The sequence below is a fragment of the Panthera pardus genome, unplaced genomic scaffold (assembly GCF_024362965.1).
Source record: "Panthera pardus isolate Hobbes unplaced genomic scaffold, ASM2436296v1 HiC_scaffold_17, whole genome shotgun sequence".
NCBI lineage: Eukaryota > Metazoa > Chordata > Mammalia > Carnivora > Felidae > Panthera > Panthera pardus.
This window is the reverse complement of record NW_026526732.1, coordinates 32323741-32340591: the sequence shown is the minus strand read 5'-3', so window position 1 is coordinate 32340591 and position 16851 is coordinate 32323741. Positions and strand designations below refer to the sequence as shown.

Sequence of the window (16851 nt, the reverse complement as noted above, 5' to 3'; positions counted from 1 at the left end):
CGTAAGGGAGTGAGGTCAGACAGCAATAAGAAACACAAGGGTCTCTCGGGTTATTTTTAATTGTTCTACGTTTAACAGAAAAATGGGAACAAGAAATATTTCCTATTTCACATCTTTCCTGAAGAAAACTACAGTGCAAGTGTTTTAATAAACGACAACTTATATTCTGCCTCTGAAAAGGGGACAATAGAGTGAGAATACTGCCCAAACAGAAGGCATTCATCCCATCTAAAGACAGCACGATTCAGCTAGCACCAAGTGTAGACTTCTAGGAAATTCAGATTTTTATGTGAAATGCCCTTTTTCAATATTTTAAAAATTTTATAAAACATTCTGAAATCAGATGAAGTAGGTATTTCAACTTCTATAATAGGCAATAGTTTCAACCATAGAGTATTAAAAAAAAAAAAAAAAAAAGCCGGAGGGGGCCTTATAGAAAATCTAGCTCTACTTCCTCATTTAGGAAGATTATAGAAACTGAAAGCCAAAGAAACTTCATCAAAACACACAAATAATTATGAGCAGCACAGGTCCAGATGACTTCATTCAGAATCCCCAATTCTTCCCACCATTATCTTCCACTCAACAAATATTCATTGAGAACCTGTCGTGTGCCAGGTACTGTTCCCAGAGCAGCACATATCCAGGTGAGTAAGGTGTATAGTATTTTCCCTCAAGGAACTTAAGGAGTGAGATTCTTCCCAGGATAGTGGAAGAGGTGCTGTGATAAAGATTTAGTAGGCAAGTGCAAACTTTTAGGGATCTCTGTATAATTTTCTTTAGATGAAGCATAGGGGATGGGCTGGAGGGACATAAGATTGGAAAGGCAAGTGGAGTTTATATAATGAAAAGCCTCTACATTGTGTTAGATGAGTATTTATGAGGAGTTAAACTATTACAGGATTTTAAGCCAAAAGCGTGATGTGCTCATAATTCTATTTTATGAAGAAAACTCTGGAGAGATGGGGGAAATTTAAAGGAAATAACATTGAGAATGGAGAGGAAGGGAGAGAGAGAGAGAGAGAGAGAGAGAGAGAGAGAGAGAGAGACTGCAGCCTTTTAGAAGGCTACTGGAATAGTAGCACATCCCCAATTTAGAATGTCCCCAATAGCAGAGATGTTGAAGGACTTCCTAAGGCAAATGCATTGGGAAAGAAACAGTAAGGCCTGCTTTGCGAAATATTTAGGGAGACTTGGAAATTAATTAGATATGAAAAATGGAAGAGAGGGCTACTATTTTCAGGACTTGCAAAACTGAGTTGAATATGATGTAGTTATCTGAGATCTAACATTGCTAATAAAGTAGTTGCAGTTTGAGGACGAAGGTGGTGGAATGGGGGAGCAAAGCTACCTACGTTTAGCTTTGGACGGGTTGTAGTTAAGATCCTGGGGAAGTGATATCCAGTTTTGAGATGTGCCTCCCTTCAAGCACCCTCCGGGTACTTGAAAACGTGAACTGGAGTTCAAAGTAGAGTTCTGGCTGGAGCTGTGGGAGGAGATGAGGTCACTAACTTTAAGTATGGACTGTTATGGACTCCTGGGTTTAAGGGGAGCTGAGAAAGAAAAACTCTGAAAAGGAGTGATCAGAGAGTTAGGAAGTAAACCCGGAAAAGGTGAAGTAGAGAATGAAGGAAAACATTTCAAAAAGAGGAAATGCTCTATGATATCACATGTTACAGAAAGTTCAAGTAAATTAAGAGCCAAAAGTTGTGCATTGGACTTGAGAATTAGGAAATGGTTGGTGAACAGGAAAAGGAATTTCAATCATTCAAGGAACTATCATGAAAAGAACTCATAAGGCCTGATGCATATTTCAAACTTCCTGTTTCCTTTGAGAGAACCCAGGGCTTTGGGAAGGAAGAAATGCAACAGAAAACCTGAGGCTAGGTGGCCTCCTTAGGTTATGCTTCTGCTTACTGATTGAACCAGGACAGAGGGTCAGCTGTCTGAATCCTCCTCCTGGGCTCTTTCCAATTCCTCATGTTTTAAAATATGTTATGAATGGACTCCTTTCGGGTCTTTTGAAAACCTACGAGACGTCACCACTTTGTATTCAAATGAAAAAAATAAGTAGGGTGTGGGTAACCCTGCGAAATTTAGAGGTACAGAGGGAAAATGAATTCCCAAAGCGTTCCTGACATTTGGAGTGTCCCATCTGAACATCTACCTGCTACTGAGACAAATTCATCCAGCGTCCTTGAACCCAGTAGGGCTCAAAAATTCTGCCTATTTAATTGGCAGTCATTTCACTTCTCAAGCGAATCTTTTACACTTGCAGGAGTTACATGTGAAGCCTTGTAATTGGATTTTTGAGAGCTAGTAATTTTGGGAATTTGGGTCTTATTGGAAAGATTTTAAAGGGCATTAGAAGTCCTTGAGTGGGAATTGTATCAGTGTATTTGTTGTGTCCTTATTAATATAAATACCCCCTCTGCTAGGTAGGATAGGGAACTCTCCCCTGTTCTATCTCTAGCCTTTGGAAGAAAAATTGTAGTGAATGGAAGGGAATAATTACCTGTTCATTCAATAGACCATGAACTAAAAATAATTTTTAAAAAACCACCATGTGATCTTGGGGGAGAGCCAGAGAAGTAAAAGATACAAAAAGAAAAATCTAGCAAGACGAGGAATTTATTGGCAAATGAGAGGTACAAGTTGAGTTGTAAAAGTGTGTTTTTTGATTGATAATAAAATGGAAAAACCACAGCTGTTCTAAGAAATCTATGCTAGATTAAAAGGCAGTTTAGGGTGCCTGAGTGGCTCAGTCAGTTAGAGTCTGACTCTTGATTTCAGCTCAGGTCATGATCTCACAGTTTATGAGATTGAGCCCCACATTGGGCTCTGAGCTGATAGCAAGGAGTCTGTTTGGGATTTTCTCTCTCTCCCTCTTTCTCTCCCCCCACCCCCCAAAAAATAAATAAACGTAAAAAAAAAGCAGCTTAAATTAATATCTAATAAATAAGAGTTTGTTTCATTATTCCTTATTTTTAAGCACCTCCATCCATATTCCTCTGCTGTTTGCTAAAACCATCCATGTTCCTCTGCTGTTTTCTAAAACCACACAAGTGCCTAGTGATATGCCAAGTACAGAACAGATTTTTCTGACTTTTAAACACAGATGTAATAGACATCCCATAGAAATCTTACGTGAACAATTATAATATGATGATCTGTATGTTCAATCCTAATTTTGCCTCTAAATTTTGTTGATATGTCCCTCTGTCTGTGTCTCAGTCTACTGCAGCAGCCTCCTCATTGGTGTCTCTATATACGGTTTTACTCAACCTTATTATCCTCAAGGCCACCACTGACCATTGGAAGGAGGGATCTCCATCACTCAGGCTTCATGCTTTCCCCATGCCCCCAAATGTACCCTTAAAAATAAAAGTGGTTGAACTGAGCAGAGGTGGGATGTTGTATAGGTTGGAGGAAGGAATCAGAGAGGGGCATCTATGGAGAACCATCTGGGAAGCCATATTGTGATACATTCTTTATTTCAAAAAAAATTTTTTAATGTTTATTTATTTTTGAGAGAGAGAGAGACAGAGCCTGAGCAAGAGAGGGGCAGAGAGAGAAGGAGACACAGAATCTGAAGCAGGGTCCAGGCTCTGAGCTGTCAGCACAGAGCCCAATGCGGGGCTGGAACTCAAGAACCGGGAGATCATGACCTGAGCTGAATGAAGTCAGATACTTAACAGACTGAGCCCAGCCACCCAGGCGCCCCATATTGTGATACATTCTTGAAGATTCACACAACACATTTGTAAATTAAAGGCTCTGAGATGTGGTTCAGCAAAGTAACAAGGATAACTTTCTTTCTTTGTTTTTTAAGCTTATTTATTTATTTTTAGAGAAAGAGAGCATGGGCAGAGATAGAGGGAGGGAGAGAGTCCCAGGCAGGCCCCATACCATCAGCGCAGAGTTGGATGTGGGGCTTCAATTCACAAACTGTGAGACCATGACTTGAGGTGAAATCAAGAGTCGGACGCTTAACTAACTGAGCTACCCACGCGCCCCAAGGATAACTTTCTTTAACTTAGTTTTTTCTGAATTTTTATTTAATGGATGTAAGGACCTTCAAAATACGCGTTACAGAAAACTTTGCTCTTGGGGCGCCTGGGTGGCTCAGTCGGTTAAGCATCTGGCTTCGGCTCAGGTCATGATCTCGCGGTTCGTGAGTTCAAGCCCCGCGTCGGGGTCTGTGCTGACAGCTCAGAGCCCGGAGCCTGTTTCAGATTCTGTGTCTCCCTCTCTCTCTGACCCTCCCCCATTCATGCTCTGTCTCTCTCTGTCTCAAAATAAATAAACATTAACAAACATTGCTCTCAAAATCAGGTCCAAACCCCTTCTCATGGTGCATTAATAGGGTGACTGGTCATATGTCCTAGTTTGCCTAGGACAGTCCCAGTTTATGCTTGTTGTCCCAGTCTCTTGTCTGCTGAGCACCCCATTTCATTCTCAAAGGTGTCCCCGTTAGATAATAAATTACATGGGTCACTTTATATATAAGGACCTACCTGATTTGGACCCTGCCCTTCCCTGCATTGAAATTTATGCTTTGGAATATGCCAGCTTAAAGAACTCCATATTTTTCTGCTCCCACTGCCCTCCTACCAGCGCTAACCACATACCAGGGTTTTTCTTATTTTTGTGCTTTGCTCAGGCAGTTCCCTTGTAAAAGAATTTTTTAAGTTTATTTTATTTACTTTGAGAGAGAAAGAGAGAATATAAGTGAGGGAGGCCCAGAGAGAGAGGGAGAAAGAATCTTGGGGCTCTATCTCATGAACCTTGAGATCAGGACCTGAGCCAAAATGAACAGTTGGATGCTTAACCAACTGAACCATCTAGATGCTCTTTAGGCAGCTCCCTTTAACCAGAATATGTTCTCTCCTCCTCCTCATTTTTAAAGTAAATTCTTTAGAATAATTGCAGACTTGCAGAAGACTGGCAAAGACAGTAGAGTTCCCTCATTTACCTCACCCAGATTCTCCTAATGTGAACTTAATGATGGTGCGTTTGTCAAAACTAAGAAATTAACACTGGCATAGTAGTAGCAACTAAACTATTGATTTATCTCATTAATGTCCATTTTCTGTTCCAGGATCCAATCCAGGATAGCACGTTTTACTTACACAGTATGTTTCCTTTGTCTTCTCCGATCTCTGACAGTTTTCTGTCTTTCCTTTTTTGTTGTGATGTTGTCAAATTTTTTTAGAATGCGCCTCAGTTTAGGTTTGTCTGATGATTAGACTGGACTGTAGATTTTTGGAAGGAATACCATGGAGGTGGAGTGTTCTTTTCATATCTTGTCATGGAATACGTGGTATCAGCAGGATCTATTACTGGTGATGTTAATCTCGATCACTTGGTTAAGGTGATGTTTGTGAGGTTTCTCCAAAGTGAAGTTGGTATTTTTTCCATTTCCATATTATATACTCAGTAGAAGAGAATCACCAAGTCCAGTTCACAAGTAAGAGGAGGATTGAATTTCACCTCCAGAGGGGAGAAATGTTAAAAATTTATGCACATATGTTGAAACTATGACAGTACTTAATAAATATTTGGAGAGAGTTTCTTTGAGGCTGTGCATATATCTAGCTTTCCCTTAAAGTTTTGCCTACTGGTTTTTGCATTCATCAGTATATTTTGCCTACAACAGCTTTTACTGTTGTGTTCTAAAGGTGATTCTCTATTTCTTCTGTAAGGAATATTTATCACTTCTCCCAAAATTTATTTTTTTTTCAAGAATTTATTTATATTGGGGAACCTGGGTGGCTCAGTTGGTTGAGCTTTGGACTTTGGCTCGGCTCATGATCTTACAGTTCATGGGCTCGAGCCCTGCGTCAGGCTCTAAGCTGACAGCTTAGAGCTTGGAGCCTGCTTCAGATTCTGTGTCTCCCTCTCTTTGCCCCTCCCTTGCTCGAGCTCTTTGTCTCTGCCTCTCTCTCTCAAAAATAAACATGAAAAATAATTTTTGTATCAATATGGATTTATATATATTTATTTTACTTTTTATGTTATAATTAAGTTACTTTCACCATTGGGGATATTTTTAGGTTAGTTCCTATGTCATTTTTTTTTTTTTTTCCTAGCACTTCTTTACTTGTTACAACAAGTTGCTCCAAGCTCAGTCATTTTACTATGGAGCTATTGTCCCTTTCATCAGAAAATTATATTTAGAGACCAAGGTCTGGATGCTCGCCTTCTCATTGTACTGGGGTGTCATTACTTTTATGCCCTCTCAATGGACAGAGCTAGGAAATCTATGCATATTAACTCATGCATACACATGTATCCATAATTTTATCTGGTTCTATCTATCTATCTATCTATCTATCTATCTATCTATCATCTATCTATCTATCAACATAAGTTCACATAGGTATTTCCAATTCTAATCTGACATCACAGCGTTATTTTTACCTTTCCCTGCTTTCCTAATTGTTAGCATATTTCTCTAACAGTGAGGAATCTGGCTCTCCTTATCTATAACTCAAGTACTTACTTGTGCAATGTAGCTTCAGAATTCTTGTTGTTTTAATTTATTTTAATGTTTAATTTTGAAGCAGAGAGAGAGAGACAGAGTGTGAGCGGGGGGACTGGCAGAGAGAGAGGGAGACACAGAATCTGAAGCAGGCTCCAGGCTCTGAGCTGCTCTGAGCTGTCAGCACAGAGCCTGAAGCAGGGCTCAAATTCACAAACTGTGAGATCATGACCTGAGCCGAAGTCAGATGTTTAACCAACAGAGCTACCCACGTGCCCCACTTCAGAATTCCTAATTCACAGTTCTGTGAATTAAAAACTGGAGGACAGTGTTTATGGGCAATTCTTTTTGTCGTTAGCCTTACAGTATGGAGTCAAAACAGTGTTTTCCCAAAATTACCAAGATCAGTTCTTTTTCCTCACTCCCTTCATTGAAGTTGTTATATTTGTGTTGCAGTTAGATTCATTTGTCACACATCTGCATTCCACCTGGGAGTCACCAAATTTTATTTATTTATTTATTTATTTATTTATTTATTTATTTATTTATTTATTTATATTTTTTAGAGAGAGCATGAGCGGGGAAGAAGAGCAGAAGGAGGAGAAGGAGGGAGGGAGGGAGGGAGAGAGAGAGAGAGAGAGAGAATACTGATCCCATGAGCTTGATCCCATGACCCTGGGGTCATTACCTGAGCTGAAATCTAGTTGGACATTCAACCAACTGAGCCAACAAGGCACCCCAATTTTTTTTATTTTAAATTTGAGTGAAGTGCACACTTTGTGGTACATAGTTCTATGGATTTTTGAAAAAAAAAATTTAATGTTTATTTTTGAGAGACAGAGACAGAATGCGAGTGGGTTAGGGGCAGAGAGAGAGGGAGACACAGAATCCGAAGCAGGCTCCAGGCTCTGGACTCTCAGCACAGAGCCTGATGCGGGGCTCAAACTCACAAGCCATGAGATCGTGACCTGAGCCGAAGTCGGGAGCTCAACCGACTGAGCCACCCAGGTGCCCCAGTTCTATGGATTTTTGACTAATGCATGGAGTGACCCCAGGACCATGCAGAACAGTTTTATCTCCCTAAAAATTCCCTTTTGCTGTAACTTTTAGTCAGTTTCTCCCCAGCCTTTGTCAACCACTTATGTTTTCTGTCCCTATAGTTTTGCCTTTTCCAAAACAGAAATTGATACAATATGAGGTCTTTTGGACCTGACTTATTTCATTTAGCAGCTTTTTTTTTTTTTTTCCCCCAGAAAGGCAGACTGCCGCAGGCAGCACTTCATTTGCATGTGTCTGGAGTCTTGGAACCTTGACTACCCTGCTTTCTCCCTACAAAAGGACCCTGAGAGCTTATTTGGAGACTCTAGCAGGGGAGCTCAGCTACCTGTACCTTGACCAAGACCGGCCTCCCTCTATTCAGGAGGATCTGACTCTTCAACTGAGTCTGCTGCTTCCAAAGGGACCCACATGCAGCGGTGAGGGAGGAAGGGAACACGCACCAATCCAGCCAGATCAGCCGAACCAATGCTGGCGGTCAATGGGGTGACAGATGTCGCACAACCTACCAGCATTCTTTCAAATACATCCACGTTGTTGTAAAAATCAATAGTTTGTTCTTTTCTAAGGCTGAGCGGTATTCCATTGTTTGCATGTAACGCTGTTTATTCATTCACTTCCTGGTCGTTTCTAAGTTAGCAATTATTAATAAAGCTTCTATAAATATCGGCAGGCAGGTGTTGATAAAAATACAAGTTTTCAATTCACTTGGGTAAATATCCCAAGTGAAGTAGGAAGTTGGGTTGTATATGTTTAATTTTGTAAGAAACTGCCAAATTGTTTTCCAAAGTTGTTTTGCCATTTCCAAATTGTTTTGTATTCCCACCAGCAACGAATGAGGATTTTTGTAGCTCTAAATCCTTGTAACCATTTGATATTGTTACATTTTCCTTTTATTTCTTTTTAAGTTTCAAATTTAATTTTAATTTGCATTCTATTAGGTATGTAGTGGCATCTTGTGGTTTTATTTTTGTTACTTTTTTTTAATGTTTAATTATTTTTTGAGAGAGAATGAGAGACAGAATGCAAGTGGGGGAGGGGCAGAGAGAGAGGGAGACACAGTATGCGAAACGGGTTCCAGGCTCTGAGCTGTCATAACAGAGTCCGATGCGGGGATCAAACCCATGAACCACAAGATCACGACCTGGGCAGAAGTCAGATGCTTAACTGACTGAGCCACCCAGGCACCCCTTGTTTTAATTTCGTGTCCATAATGATATTGAATGTTCTTTTTAGAAGCATATTTGAAATCCGTATTCATTTTTTAGTGAGGTGTCTGTTCAGATCTTTTGCCTATTATTTTTATTGTTGAGTTGTCTTCCTATCATTGAGTTTGAAAAGTTCTTCATATATTTTGGTGCTTTATCAAATATGGCATTTGCAAATATTTCCTCCCATTTTACAGATTGTCTTTTTGTTTTCCTTACAGTGTCATTCACAGAGCAAAACTTTTTAATTTTGATAAAGTCCGATTTGCCTCATTTTTCTTTTATGGATCAGGCTTTTAGTGTTGAATCTTTCATCACCAAACCCAGAATTACGTAGATTTTTCTCTTATATTTTTTTCTCTTTTTTAAAAAAATATTTATTTATTTTTGGGAGATTGCAAGCAGGGGAGGGGCAGAGAGAGGAGTACAGAGGATCCCAAGTGGGCTTTGCACTGACAGGCTCACAGCAGCGAGCTGAACATAAGGTTGGAACTCACCAACTGGGAGTTCATGACCCGCATTGGACACTTAACTGAGCCACCCAGGTGCCTCTCTTATATTTTCTTCTTAAAGTTGTATGGTTTTACATTTTACTATAACCCATATTGAATTAACTTTTGTATAATATATGAGGGACATATCAAGGTTCTTTTTTGTTTACTTTTTTTTTTTTTTGCCTATGGATATGTAATTATTCTAGCACCATTTGTACAGAAGACTATCCTTTCTCCATTGAATTGCCTTTGCACTTTTGTCAAAAACCAGTTGCCTGCATTTATATGGATCTATTTCTGTTCCATTCTGTTTCGTTGATCGATGTGTCTACTGTCTCACCAACATCATGCTGTTTTAGTCACTGAAGCTCTGGAATAAGTTTTGAAATTGGGTAACATGGAGCTCTGGTTTATTATTTTTTTTACCCAGTGTTGTTTGGCCATTTCAGTTCCTTGGACTTTCTGCACAAATTTTAGAAGCACCTCATCAATATTTACAAAATCTTGCTGGAATTTTGGTGGGGATTGCTTTGAATTGACAGAATGCATTTAGAAGAATTGACAATATTGAGACTTTCAACTCATGAACATAGTATATCTCTTCATTTATTTGTATTTTATTTTATTTTGTATCAGTGTTTTATAATTTTCAGTATAAAGATCCTACACATGTTTTGCGAGTCAAACATTCATTTATTTTGGTGCTATAATGAACATATTTTTTTAAATTTCAAATTCCACCTGATCTTAACTGATATGTAGAGGTTATTCACATTTAAAGTTATTATTTGAGCTGAAATCCACCAGCTTTCCAATCATTGTCTGTTCCATTTGTTGTTTCTTCTCCTTTTTCTCTCTTCCCTCAGTTTAATTAAGAATTTTTAAATACTTCTATTTAATCTCCTCTATTGACATTTTTCTAAAAGAAGTATACATACTTCTTTTAGAATTGATTTATACCTCTTTTAAAAATTAATCTGAATTTACCTTCAAGTAATGTATTTCTGAAGACATTGTAGCAGTGCATTACCAGGTCTTTTTTCTTTTTTCTTTTTTTTTTCCATTTCTTTTGCTGTTGTTGCCATGCATTTCACTTTTACGTAGTCTATAAAAACATAATATATTTTTCTACTTTTGATATAGTCATCCATCTTTTAGAGCAATTTAACATGAGAGAAAAAAATGACTTCATTTTGGTAAATTATATTTCTGCATCTCTTTATTTCTTTGCATAGATCCCAGTTTATAGCCTATATTATATTCTTTTTACCTGAATGATTTTTGTTTTCATCTTGGAGTGAAAAAGACAAGGAAAGCAGAAAACTTAAACAATGATTTATATTTATGACACATGTAGAGGAGGGGGAAAAAGCTTTTCCTCTACTCTCTTAAATTCAATAACTGGGGCTTGTGGATTAAGCCAATAAAAGACAGATTCACAGGGCAAAAAGGTTGATTTTGCATGCATATAGGAGCCCACAAAGGAAGTGGCTAGCTTGTCAAATGGGTAGAGCTGAAGGCTTATATACCTGACTTAGCAGGGGAAAGGTAGGGAAGAGAAAAGACTTATGAGGAAAAAAAATAGGTTTAGTTAGGAAAAACAAATAGATTTTTAGGACAATAGACTGGAGATGAGAAAGCTTGTGGTGATGGTTATCTATACAGTTCTGAGCAGTTGTAAAACTCCCTTAGAGAAAGGATTTGGAGTAGCTTATATTCATGTTCTCCTGTCTGAGAGTATAACTGCTCTGAAGGGAAATTTTATAGCAGCCTAATTTCTTAGAATGTGTTGCTTTTAGCCAGATAAGAGAAGCTTTGGAAAGGCCACCTCCCTCCCTTTTTTTTTCATTTGTTGAATCTCAAATACCTTCAGCTGAAAATTCCCTTCATGTCAAAGTGGTATATTTTGGAGTGGCATATTCTGATCCCCTTGACACAAAAATTCATAATTTCTTCATTAGAATCATCAACAAAGTGAAAGAATGACAAATGAAGAGAAAGTATTTACAGGTTCTAATACAAATGGTTTACATCTTGTTATCATTTGTAAGAAAGACAAATCTCATGTGGTAGAGGCTACTGATACCCCAACTAGATTCCTCTTCAAGGCCACTGTAGGCTACTGATATCCCAACTAGATTCCTCTTCAAGGCCACTGTCACCAAACCACAGCTGCCATATGGGCTAAGAACAAATCACACCGGCCTTCTCTGCAGAATTGCCTGTGGCTCAAGGGTGTTGCAGGATTTTTGTTTACCACAATACCTGGGATTTGTTGTCTCGCCTCTTTGAAGAATGGAGAGGTGGCCACAAAATGAGCATAGGCAAAAGTTTATTAGAGTATAAGATCAGAAAGGAAAAATAGTAGGAAAGCTCTCTTTACAGAGAAGGGACATTTGAAAGTGAATGGCCGAAGGCTATACGCAAGGGTCTTTGTTTTATAAGGTTCTGGCGAGCCCTCCCCCATCCCTTCCCCCAGTTTCTTCTCAGGTTCTGCCCTTATTGGCTTGATAGCTCTGGGTGCTGGGTTGTCCATTCCTGATGGGCTCTTTTCCATTGCAGGAGGGGGGTCTATGGCTGTACTTAGGTCTTTTGTCAAATTCCTGAAGAGAAACCTGAGGGGGCAAAGGTGGGGTCTGTTACATTCTTAAGAGGAACCTCATGCCTGAGGGGCATTGCTGTGGTCAGACACTCCCAGTATTGTTCCCAAATAGGTGTTTTTCCCCACCCAGGGACCTCAGGCCCTAATCTTTCTCTGTCTGCTGAATCGTATTTTCTCCTATCATAAGGGAGCTGTCCCACTCAGGAGCAACATTCCCTGACTCAAGGACTCTGTCGGTGACTGATTGACATCAACTCCTGGGCTTGTGGTGGAACCAATTCTGTGGTTCTGTGGTGTGGTGTGGCTTGTGTTCCCGATCTTCCATTTGGGATGGACTGAAGCTCTCTGCAGAAGAGACCACATTCCCAGCTTGCCCTTTGCTCATCCAACTTTCCTAAGTCCCTCTCTCCTGTGAGTATTCTCCCTAACTTGTCTTGTTCCTCACTTCAGTTTCTACACTGAGAGAAACAGCCTAAGACATCGCACTAGAAAAATTAACAAAAGTTCAGAACGGACAATTCACAGAAGTGTCTTAATCCGTTTCCTAAAAAATAGAGCCTAAGGCCAAATTTTACATACTAAAGCTTTTTTTTTTTTTAATTGAAATATATTTGACATGTAACAGAGTAAGTTTAAGATGTAAACCTGTTATTTTGATACATTTATATATTGCCATATATTGCCATTTTATTGTTAGCCAACACCTAGATTATGTCACATAATTGCCATTTCATTTTGTGGTGCCAATAATTAAGATCTTGTGTCTTAGCAATATTGAAATAAATTTCTAAGCCCAACATTAAGCCATTCCTACCCGGGATGCATGTGAGCAAACCAAAGCTTAGATTAACTTTTGTGTCCTTGTATATGCTCTGCTTGACCAGAGAAGCAGCATTTCCAGTCAGCCAATCCCCAAATGCCCATCCAACTGTGGGCCTCTTCACTCCAAACAAGGTTGGCTATGTGGCCCCAGTCAATCGGATATTTTTTTTCTCTTCATTGTTCTTTACTCTTCATCCTATAAAAGTTTTCTGCCTTCCACCCCATTTTGCAGCTCTCTGAAAGGAGACTGTCCACTACATGAAGTGTTTCTTTTTAATTTTTATTTTTTATTTGAGAGTGTGTGAGAAGGGAAGGTGCAGAGAAAGAGAGGTGGGGGGGGAGAGGGAGAATCTTAAGCAGGCTCCATGCTTAACACGGAGCCCGATGCGGGGCTCAATCCCATGACCCTGGGATCATGACCTGAGCCGGGATCAAGAGTCAGACGTTCACCTGACTTGAGCCACCCAGGTGCCCCATGAAGTATTAAATAGCTTTTGTTTCTATCACTTAAACTGTCTTCTTTAATCATTTCTTAATAGCAAATTTGATGTTTATAATGCAATATTGTTGTCTCTAATCACTACACTGTGCTCCAGGTTATTTGTCTACTGGTTGCAAGTTTGTATCTTTATGCAACATCTCCTTTCCTCCCCCATCCCCATAGTAAAGCTTTACAGTAATCCTAGGGGAGCAGGAGCAAGGGGAAAGGGGAAGCCAGGCAGGAGAGAGGGAGAGAAATATAAAGTGGCACATCACCAAGAAAGCATGGCTTAGGCAGTTGGGACCAGTGGCGTGGGACATCTTCCAGATCGGCCTTTCAGATACCCACAGTGATTTGGAACCAAATCTGGAGAAGCTTGAGGGAAAGGGGAGGAGGGAGGAGTATTTAAGTTTGCTTCCCTTTCGTCTTTTGATTTTCATGGACCAAAGGTCACCCCATGGGCGTTTAAGTCCCTCTGCACTTTCGGGTTGTGTTACCTAAGTTCTAGAAAGTCAGATCCCAAACAGAACTGTACATTGTTTCAAGGAAAAAGTGAAACAGAGGCTGTGGCCTCGGTGGCTTGGCTTGGCTTGTGGCTGTGTCCTGTTGTTGCTGTGGCTCACTCAGGGCCCACAATGAAGGCTTTGCAGAAACCCACGTTCATGGTAGGCATGTTGAGAGACCCAGCACTGTTGAACCAGTGTTGACCCGGTGGCTGGATCTTCTGGGAACAAATGGCTGGAATCCGCTGGGAGTGAGCGAATCTGGGAAGGTTTGTAAACTGAATGAGAGACACCAAAATAGCCAATAACCACACCTGGAAAGCAAACAAAATTACGCAAAGGAAAGTGAACCAAAACAAGCTGTTTTGCCGTCAACGTTTTGACGTGTCAAGTAAAAAACAAATCTGGACTTAGTAAGGAGAGACTTAACTTAAACGTTATTGCAATGGGGGGAAGAGGCTGTTGTGATGGGGAGAACCCTCTGACCATAAGATCTGCAAATGTCTCAGGAGTCAGGCCATACGACTTTTCTTTTATAGACGGGAGTAAACAGAACTAGAAAGAACTGGGTGTGAGCATTTGGAGTGGGTAGGAAAACAAGATCGGAAAATGTTTTACCCTGAGACGGGTCTATTCAGCTGGAGAGGCCAGCTGTGTGCTGGCTCAGGCTGAGGGTGGTGGACCAAAGTTCAGGAACCTGGGGAAGGAGCAAGTGTTAAGCAAAGTTTGGTTAACAAGCATTTTGTTCCAGCTGATCTGTAGAGACCAGAAGTTCAGCTAATCATTTATGAAGCAAAGAATGGGAACCTTTTCTTTCCGGCCTTGTCATAGGTAAACGTGGGGGTTGGGGGTTGGGGAGACATCTGTGAGTCTTATCTGTATCATATAAGGAAGGGTGGTTATTTCAATAAGTCATTTCCCAGAACACCAAAGGTGCGAGGACCTTAACCACAGCTGTTTTCCAAGATCACGGAGCTCAGGTAAAATCCACCGTTGTTAGACCTAACAGACTGACAATACGAGAAAGAATAATAATAACACAGTACTGACAGGTGTAGGTGTATGGGGGGAATGGACACGCTTACAAAGTTGTAGCTCTACAGATTGACACAGACCCTGCAAACTTTTAAATGTGATGTACTAGCTCTTCAACCCATCCTTCTCACCTTTAGAAATCTATACTGAGGAAATGGTTGGGCAACTATAATGAAATGACCTATATTACAGTATTATTATATATGCAATAACATTATACACATATGCACAATATACATACATATATAAACAATAATATGTATAATAATATTATAAAATATTCCATTATATATATCCTTTGGTCTTTATAGTTGAAGACAGAATGTTTTCCATAAATTCTATTTGTGGTGAGATTATTCTGGAACGCAGTCTTTGAAAGTTTAAATATCAAAGTATATTAGAAACCATAGTAATCAAAACAGTATGGCATTGTCATAAAAAGAGATACATAGATCAATGGAACAGAATACAGAGCCCAGGGATAAACCTATGCATATCTGATCGGTTAATTTATGACAAAGGAGCCAAGAACATACAATAGGAAAAAATAATTTCTTTAACAAATTGTGTTAAGTAAACTGAAGAACCACATGCAAAATATTGAACATAAGACCTGAAACCATAGAACTTCTAGAAGAAAACATTGGGAGTAAGCTCTTAGGCATCAGTCTTGGATTTGACACCAAAGGCAACAAAAGCAAAAATAAACAAGTGGGACCACATCAAACTAAAAAGCTCCTGGACAGCAGGGGACATCATCGATAAAACAAAAAGGCAAACTATGGAATGGAAGAAGATATTTGCAAATCATGTATTTGACAAATGGTTTAATATCCAAAAATTACAAAGAACTCATATGACGATAGCAAAAAGATAATCCAACTTAAAAATTGGCAGAAGACCTGAATACACAGTTTTCCAAAGAAGACACATATATAAGTATATGAAGTGCAGATATTTTTAATCATCAGGGAAATGCAAATCAAACCCACAATGACCTACCTTCTTACTCCCGTTGGAATGGCTATTATCAAAAATCAAGAAATAGCAAATATTAGTGAGGATATAGAGAAAGACAACCTTCATGCACTGTTGGTGGGAATGTAAATTGATGCAGCTACTATGGAAAATAGCATGGAGGGTCCTCAAAAAATTAAACAAAACTACCATATGATCCACTGATGCTACTTCTTGGTATTTATCTGAAAGAAACAAAGTCACTGGTTTGAAAAGATATCTACATACTCACGTTCACTGCAGCATTATTTACAATAGTGAAGACAGGGAAATGACCTAATTGTTCACTGATAGATGAATGCATAAAAAAACTGGAATACACACACACACACACACACACACATGCCCGCAGGCACACACACATGCACAGTGAAATATTATTTAACCATAAAAAGGAAGGAAATTCTGCCATTTGCAACATGGATGGAACTTGAGGGCACTATGACTATGCTAAATGAAATAGATCATATAGAGAAAGACAAAACCTGTATGTCACATACATAGAATTGAAAACAAACAAACAAACAAACTTGAAGGTACAAACAATAGGTTGGTAGTTGCCAGAGAACAGATTGGTGGTGGCCAGAGGGAGGGGAGGGGGTAGGGGGTGGGCAAAATGAGTAAAGGTGGTTGAAAGTTATAAACTTCTAGTTATAAAATGAATAAATCCAGGGAAGAGTGGTTACTATGATTAATAATACTGTATTGTATATTTGAAAGTTGCTAAGAGAGTCCATGTTAAAAGTCCTCATCACCATTATGTTGTATACCTAGAATTAACACCATCTTAATGTCAATTATATCTCAATTTAAAAAGCAATATGGTGTTAAAGATTGGAGTAAAGATTATTGGAGATTGTAAAAAAAGTGTAAATATTAAAAATAGTGAAGGACTTCCTACAATAGTCAGCTCATCTATAGTTTAGGAGATAATCAGCTGAGTCTTGGCTTTGAATTCTCCCGGTTATGAGTTCCAATGTCTCTTCTCAAAACTTGCTAAACCACTCTTTCTCCAACTTCCTTTTTCCTTCCTGAAGTCATCAGTATGATTTTCAGTGCCTCCCTTTTCACAAGCCACTGAAATGAGGAAGACGGAGATAAAAGGCCACTACCAAGTCCTTGTCCTCAGATAGCTTACGGAAAGAGTGG

General features: G+C 39.3%; 1 long non-coding RNA gene across 1 annotated transcript; it reads left to right on the top strand.

The window, feature by feature from the left end:
- Positions 1 to 469: 469 nt before the first annotated feature.
- On the top strand, positions 470 to 3804 carry LOC128777818 (uncharacterized). Its single transcript, XR_008423140.1, has 2 exons — positions 470 to 647; positions 3533 to 3804. It is a non-coding gene; the product is annotated as an uncharacterized LOC128777818 (long non-coding RNA).
- Positions 3805 to 16851: the final 13047 nt, after the last annotated feature.